The sequence below is a fragment of the Zingiber officinale genome, chromosome 4B, assembly GCF_018446385.1.
Source record: "Zingiber officinale cultivar Zhangliang chromosome 4B, Zo_v1.1, whole genome shotgun sequence".
Classification (NCBI taxonomy): domain Eukaryota; kingdom Viridiplantae; phylum Streptophyta; class Magnoliopsida; order Zingiberales; family Zingiberaceae; genus Zingiber; species Zingiber officinale.
The window spans coordinates 38,234,305-38,242,124 of NC_055993.1; positions in this window are offsets into that span (position 1 = coordinate 38,234,305).

Consider the following 7,820-nt stretch of genomic DNA (forward strand, 5'->3'; position numbering starts at 1 on the left):
ACACATCATTACTACCCAAGTTATAAGAATGTTGAGATCCAACATCACCTTGTGACTATTAATTGTGACTCTTCACAATATATGACAAGTGTCCTTCTATCATTGACATCTAGATTGATCAATGTGAGACATAGACCGTGTCATCCTTTAATCAATCTAAATCTTGAATCCCAAGAAGACTCACTCAATCAAATGAGCTCAATATCTCATATTGACTAATTTGGGCATGACCATGCACTTAGTGGTCTCACTCTATCAAGAATATCGATGTCACTCCCGTCATATAGGAGGGATAGATCCCATCTACATCACTCACATCCCTCCGCATAATTTGTTACATATCCAGTAATCGTCTTTATAGTCCACCCAGTTACGGGTGACGTTTGACGAAGCCAAAGTATGCAACTCCTTATGTAGGGAACCATGGTGACTTCAGGTCCAAGAACTAATAGTCATACTAATAGCCACATGAGAAAGTATATGACACTCATATAACGATCCATGAAACTTTCTCATGGCGGGTCATTCAGTATACATTCTCCAATGCATACCCATGTGTCAACTTGATATCTCCATATTCATGACTTGTGAGATCAAGTCATCGAGTTGACTTACATGCTAGTCTCGTCGCATTAACATTATCCTTGAATGCTAATACTTGACTAGGAATGATTAAGAGTAGTGTTCACTATATCATCTCACTATCGATTCAACTAACCGATTGATATAGGTAAGAACCTTCTACTCAAGGATGCTATTATACTTAGTTATTTGACACCAATACAAGTAAGCATAATAACCATAAACAAATGCCTTTATATATAAAAATATGATACAACGAGTCCATACAACAATCATCAAATGATTGGCTCTAGGGCTCTAACTAACAAGCGGAGCCTTGTAAATCTGATAGTTGTGCCCTGCTTGACTCAAACTGTAGACCAAAATTTGAATGACCATAACTTTTAGCTCGGTTGGAGCTAGGGGTCGAACCACATAGGGAAATGTAGATACTTTCAAGATCTACAACTTTGATTCAGGGTCCACTCAAGACAATTGGTTTTAAGAGCATCTACATCAATTACCCCAAACTAAACTTTTACCTTAAATTTTATATTTTGCATAAAAAAACATCTACATCAGCTACCCTACCCATTCCCTAAATATACATTTTATGAATAGTAGTTCTCTAAATTTAGAAAATACATTCCATTTCCTAAATATTAAAATAGCATTTCTCTCTCCTCCCTTTACTAATAAAAATTTTCCTCTCCTCTATCTAATAATAAAAAAATATGAAGGAAAGATAAAAAATAATAAAAAAATAAATATATGGTAATTTATAGGGAAATTGATGTATTGTGAAGTAAAAAGTGGATATCTAAATTTAATAAAGTAATTCTTTTATACTAAATTTTAGATTTTAGATGAGGATTCTGATGTAGATGCTCTAAGGGTTGAAAAATCGATTTTAGTGGAGCCAAGTAATTCTGTAGATCTAGACAGCTTGGGAGGAGGTATAAAAGAGTCAAGCAAACCTTTGTTTTACTAATCTTGGACCAAAGGACTTTGTCCTCCTCCTTGGGAGAGAATTTCCCCCTCTTGGGTAAACCCTAGAGCCATCATCTTCATCCAACCCGGCGTTCCATCCACCTTTGGCACAAGGGAACAACTTCGAAGACACCGAAAATCTTCTCCCTAAGCATCTCTCAATCTCTATTCATTATTTTTATCTATATGAATGCTTTCATTTATGTCTTTGGATTATAATTCCTTTATTATGGGGTAGTTCTCATGATTCTAGGATGTAGGGAGTAGCCCTTTTGTTATGTGAACATGGTGATTTTGTTGGACTAGTACCATGGTGACTGATACAAGTTATGATAAGCGGATTCAAGAAATGACAAGGATATTAAAGTTAAGGTGCAGTGGCGATCAAGGTTAGGATAGGGTGATATTTGTTAATTGGTTCTATTAATTGCCCTACATCAGATCTTGAAAGCACTCCCAAGCGCTCTTTGAGTATGATGCACAGATAAGGCTGACCAGTTATAAACTCTGTAAGGTCTCATGAGCGTAATTAAGGAATTTATTTACGGAATTTTCTAAAGTCACACGAGCGCTATTAGGAGATTAACTTATAAAATATTGTATGAATTTTAGGAATTTCAAATGAACCTATATGACACGTTTCAAGGGGATAGAGGTATGAAATTGGATGGAAGTATATGATACCCAATTAAGTAAGGAGTTGATTAACCTTAATTACCCTAAGTTATAAGTAATTAAGCTAGGTATAAAACCCAACCTTCACCGATTCTCCTCATGGTGTCCCCGAAATCATCACCTCTTCACTGTTCTCTCTAGATCCGCCATTTCGATGAAATTTTTCCCCTGCATCTTGAGCTTCAGTCAAGCGCTACACCTCATAGCCGACTTCCGTGGAGGATATCACGATCGGACAGGGGTCGTCATCGGTGCGGTAGCACTTCGTGAGGGCTTTCGGAGGTGATGCAAGGAAGGGAAAGGCAAGTACACTTCTATATGTGAGTATGAGATTTGGGAGGTAGAGGATAGGTGCTTGGGAGAGGTTGATATCCATGACGATGATGCCCGAATGGTTGGATGAGTTGCGATTGTTAGAATGTATACTAAAAGCCTAGATTTTTGTATAAACATTTATTTTGAAATGAGAATCACATTGGTCAAATGTCTGTATTTAGTTAAATACAGTTGCCCATTTAATTTATATTGTAGATAACATGGTGTGTGGTGTCACACAGAAGATCATGTTATCAGTTCCTTATAAATTATAAATAAAAGCTCACAACCAAGATGGATTGGGACAAATCATTGGAATGGTTGTAGTGTAATTTGGTACTAATTTATCTTAATTATAAAATTAGACTAGTACACTATGTGTGTATAGAGCAGGACCATTTGAGGTTGTTCCTTTTATGCTGACTACATAAAAGAACAGAACCTCTGTTATTATGGATATGTGTACTCTTAATCCCGATATAATAACAAGCACATGTACTTAGTATTTATTTATTTAATTTATCAAAGAGTGATATTTATTTGTTACATCAATAGGCACGATTAGTTGGGAAATAATATTATTTATATGATGTGTTATTTGTAACACCCGCCCCTCCTGCTAGTAGGGCGGGGTTACTTTCTTTTCTAAAGTAAAATAGCGGAAGAACTTATTTATATTCTTTTTAATGAACGAGGTCACGATGTCAGGTTCTATCATGAACCTGAATAAGTATCATGAAATCATGTAGAACATTAACATAAATAAACTTAGTTCATGTCAACATAAAATAACATAAGCAGGTCTTTCTCTTTTTCTTAGCCGAGTCACCACCACACACATCTCTTGCCTCTCCTGCGGCTCCCCTAGTTTATCCATTCTTTGCCTTTATCTGCGGTACAAGGAAAGTAAGCTATAAGCACACAAGCTTAGTAAGATCCTTTCCTACTCACAAAAACGTATTTCATATCATAATCACATAAACATATAAAAATGGAGACATAATCATCTAAACATCATATCAGGTAAACATAGCATCATAACATATCATCTCCTAAAGAACATCATGCTATATCATATCATAAATCATAAGAGCATCATGTCATATAAATCATAGGGGCATATAATATCATAAAGAAATATCATGATGTATCATAAAATAAAAGAGCATCATGTCTTATAAATCATAAGAGCATATCATATCATAAAGAAATATCATGATGTATCATATCATAAATAAAAGAGCATCATGTCATATAAATTGTAAGAGCATATCATATCATAAAGAAATATCATGATGTATCATATCATAAATAAAAGAGCATCATGTCATATAAATCATAAGAGCATATAATATCATAAAGAAATATCATGATGTATCATATCATAAATAAAAGAGCATCATGTCATATAAATCATAAGAGCATATCATATCATAAAGAAATATCATGCAAGATGTCTTTTAAAACATGTGTCATGTCATGTGCAAGATGTCTTAAAACATATCATATAGTACTTGAACATAATATCATCATGAGGGTCCGGCTTGTACCACATACATACATAAATGCGCGCAATCCCTAGGACAGGGTAGCTAGCCCCGAACCTACTAGGGAACTAGGTCCGAACTACGACCGTCGACCTAGGGGCGTACTAAGGAGCCCATCCCTTTTTACTAGACCCGTTCATAGTCCGTCGGCCTACGGGCGCTTATGGAGCCCACCCTTGGTACAAGCCATACAAAGTAAAATAACATGTCATAGTCACTTATCATATCATGAAGAGTGCTCTTAGTCCCGCTTAATAGGGAATCAACTCTTAGGCCTTTACTTATCATATCATAAAGAGTGCTCTTAGTCCCACTTAATAGGGAAACAACTCTTAGGCCTTTACTTATCATGTCATAAAGCATGCATACTTGAGCATATAGCACATCATAAGAGTCATCATAATGAATGATTCATAAGCATACATAAATGAGTATATTACTTGTCATATCATAAAGCATGCATACTTGAGCATAAATCACATCATAAGAGTCATTATCATGCAATGTTCATAAGCATACATAAATAAGCATATTACTTGTCATATCATAAAGCATGCATACTTGAGCATAAAACACATCATAAGAATCATTATCATGCATGGTTCATAAGCATACATAGATGAGCATATAATGCATCATAGGAAACATAATCATGCATGGAAAACCTTAACTAGCATCTCTTCATTCATATGGTAGCATGTGAGACACATAGTAAAATCATAATTGGGTCTCTAACCCTAATTCCATGTAGTGGCCGAAAGTTCCAAGCCTAGCCCTAGGTTATATACAACATAAAATCATGTGAACCCTAAACCAATTTCATATCATAAATCATTAAGAACATAATGAGCATGTTTGGTTTAGGTTCTAAGCTCCCTAGGTTCTTGGTCTTGATGTGGCCAAAAGTTACCATGCTTAGTTCTAGGTTATAAACAACGTAAAAGCATGTGAACCCTAAACCAATTTCATATCATAAATCATTAAGAACATGATGAGCATATTTGGTTTAGGTTCTAAGCTTCCTAGGTCTTTTAACTTGGTTATGGCCGAAACTTAGGGGTATGAAACTAAGTTCTAAACCACATACAAGCATAAGAATATCTAGCTAACTTCATATCATATCATAAGGGAATTCATGAGCATGCTAGATTAAATTTTAAGCTTCCTTGGACCCTAAAACTCATCATGGCTGAAACATAAGGAGACACGTATCTAGATTTCAAGCAACATTCAAACATGATAACCCTAAGTTAGCTTTATATCATGTCATAAGTGTTAGTTAGAGCCCTAGAGCCAATCATTTGATGATTGTATGGACTCATGTATATCATATTCTTGTATATTAATAAAGGCATTTGTTTGGTTATTATACTTAATTGTATTAGTGTCAAATAGACTAAGTATAATAGCGTCCTTGAGTAGAAGGTTCATACCTATATCAATCGATTAGTTGAATCGATAGTGAGATGATATAGGGAACACTACTCTAAATCATTCATAGTCGAGTATTAACATTCAGGGACAATGTTAATGCAATAAGACTAGCATGTAGGTCAGCTCGATGACTTGATCTCACAAGTCATGGATATGGAGATATCAAGTTGACACATGGGTATACATTAGAGAATGTATACTGAATGACCCGCCATGAGAAAGTATCATGGATCGTTATATGAGTGTCATATACTTTCTCATGTGGCTATTAGTATGACTATTAGTCCTTGGACCTGAAGTCACCATGGATCCCTACATAAGGAGTTATGTACTTTGGTTTCGTCAAACGTCACCCGTAACAGGGTGGACTATAAAGGCGATTACTGGGTATGTAACAAATTATGCAGAGGGATGTGAGTGATATAGATGGGATCTATCCCTCCCATATGACGGGAGCGACATCAATATTCTTGATAGAGTTAGACCACGAAGTGCATGGCCATGCCCAAATGAGTCAACATTAGATGTTGAGCTCATTTGATCGAGTGAGTCTACTTGGAGTTCAAGATTTAGATTGATTAGAGGATGACACGGTCTATGCCTCATATTGATCAATCTAGATGTCTAGGATAGAAGGACAATGTCACATATTGTGAGGAGTCACAATTAGTAGTCACAAGGTGATGTTGGATCTCAACATTTCTTGTAACTTGGGTAACAATGATGTATTGCTAGATGCCGCTCATTGCTTATGTTTCTAAAGGAGTTTAGAAACATTGCCAACGTTACAAGAACCTATTGGGTCACACACAAAGAACAAGTGGATGGAGATTAGGTTCATATGATGAACCAATTGGATTAGATTCATATGATGCACCAAAGATTGGATTTAAATTAGACTTATTGAGTTAGACTCAATTAGATTCAATTGTTGAATGAGTCTAATTTAAATTTGATTCATTGAGTCAATTTATATTAATGAATTGAGATTCATTAAATTGAAATTGACTTGAATCAAAGGTTGGATTGAACTCAACAAGGAAGACAATTGGTCAAGTTTGACTTGACCAAGTAGAAGTTGAAACATCAAGTTTGACTTGATGTATTGCCACATCATAAGGATGACTCATCCTTGCCACATCACATGCCACCTCATGGAGGTTACAACACCTCTCATTCCATTTAATGTGGCCGGCCACATTAAATGAGGGAGTTATGTGTGTGGCCGGCCACACTAAAGGATGGGTTGTTTTTCATTTAGTGTGCATTGATGTGTGGTAATGTATCATCTTCTTCCTAGTTTTGTTCCTCCTTCTTGCTGCTGTTGCCGTGACTTCCATGGTGAGGAGAAGGTGGTTGAGTGAATCCAAGAACAAAGGAAGAGTGAAGGTCACAAAGGAAGGATACTACTAGTGAGTGTATAAGATTTCTTTTTGTACCTTCTTCTTTTCTTCCTTTCCAATCCCATTCGAGAGCTCTAGAAAGTGCTAGCACACTTGGGGCTCTCTTCTCCATCCTTGGAGTGTGAGAGACACTCCTTGTTCGTGTGGATATCACTAGAGAAGTATCTACCTTGATACTTTGGAGATCCGACAAGTACCTTGGACGAGCAGGATTTTGCAAGGGCACGCATCGAAGGTAAAATGGTTTTTCCTTTGTAGATCTACTGTAGATCGTAGTATAAAACTCGTATTTGTGTTTTCAAAATTTTTCCTTGCACGGATCTACGGCTTTGGGTGATTCGGGGTTTTCGCGACACGAAAAAGCGGTTTTCGCGGCCCGAAAAATCCAACAGTGGTATCAGAGCCACGTGCAAGGCGAATACGAGTTTATTTTTTTGTTTTATGAAAACTAAAGTTTCTGTAATTTTCTGTAAAATTATGATTTTATAGTTTTTATGGGTAATTTTTCCGTAGAAGTGAAGCACAAGTGTCTTGGCACTTGTAGGCTTCGGCTACCGGAAAGATATTTCCAAAACGGCTTCATTTTGCCCCAAATCCGTTTGGGACAGTGGGCTTGGGTGCCATTAGATCGCAAAGGAGCAACTCACGATGGTTAGATCGTGGGTAGGAGTACTTCCCCTAACCCCGCAAGGGGATTTGCTCCGCGATTGCACCCGAAATCGCTAAAAACGAACCCGTCGGGAAGATTTTTTCGAAACGGCAATGTCTCGGCCCAAATCGTTTTGGGGCAGCGGGTTTAGGCGCTGTTGGATCGCAAAGGAACCCTCGCGATGGTTAGATCGCGGGTAGGGGCGCTGCCCCTGGGCCCCGCAAGGGGATCCGTTCCGCGATTGCG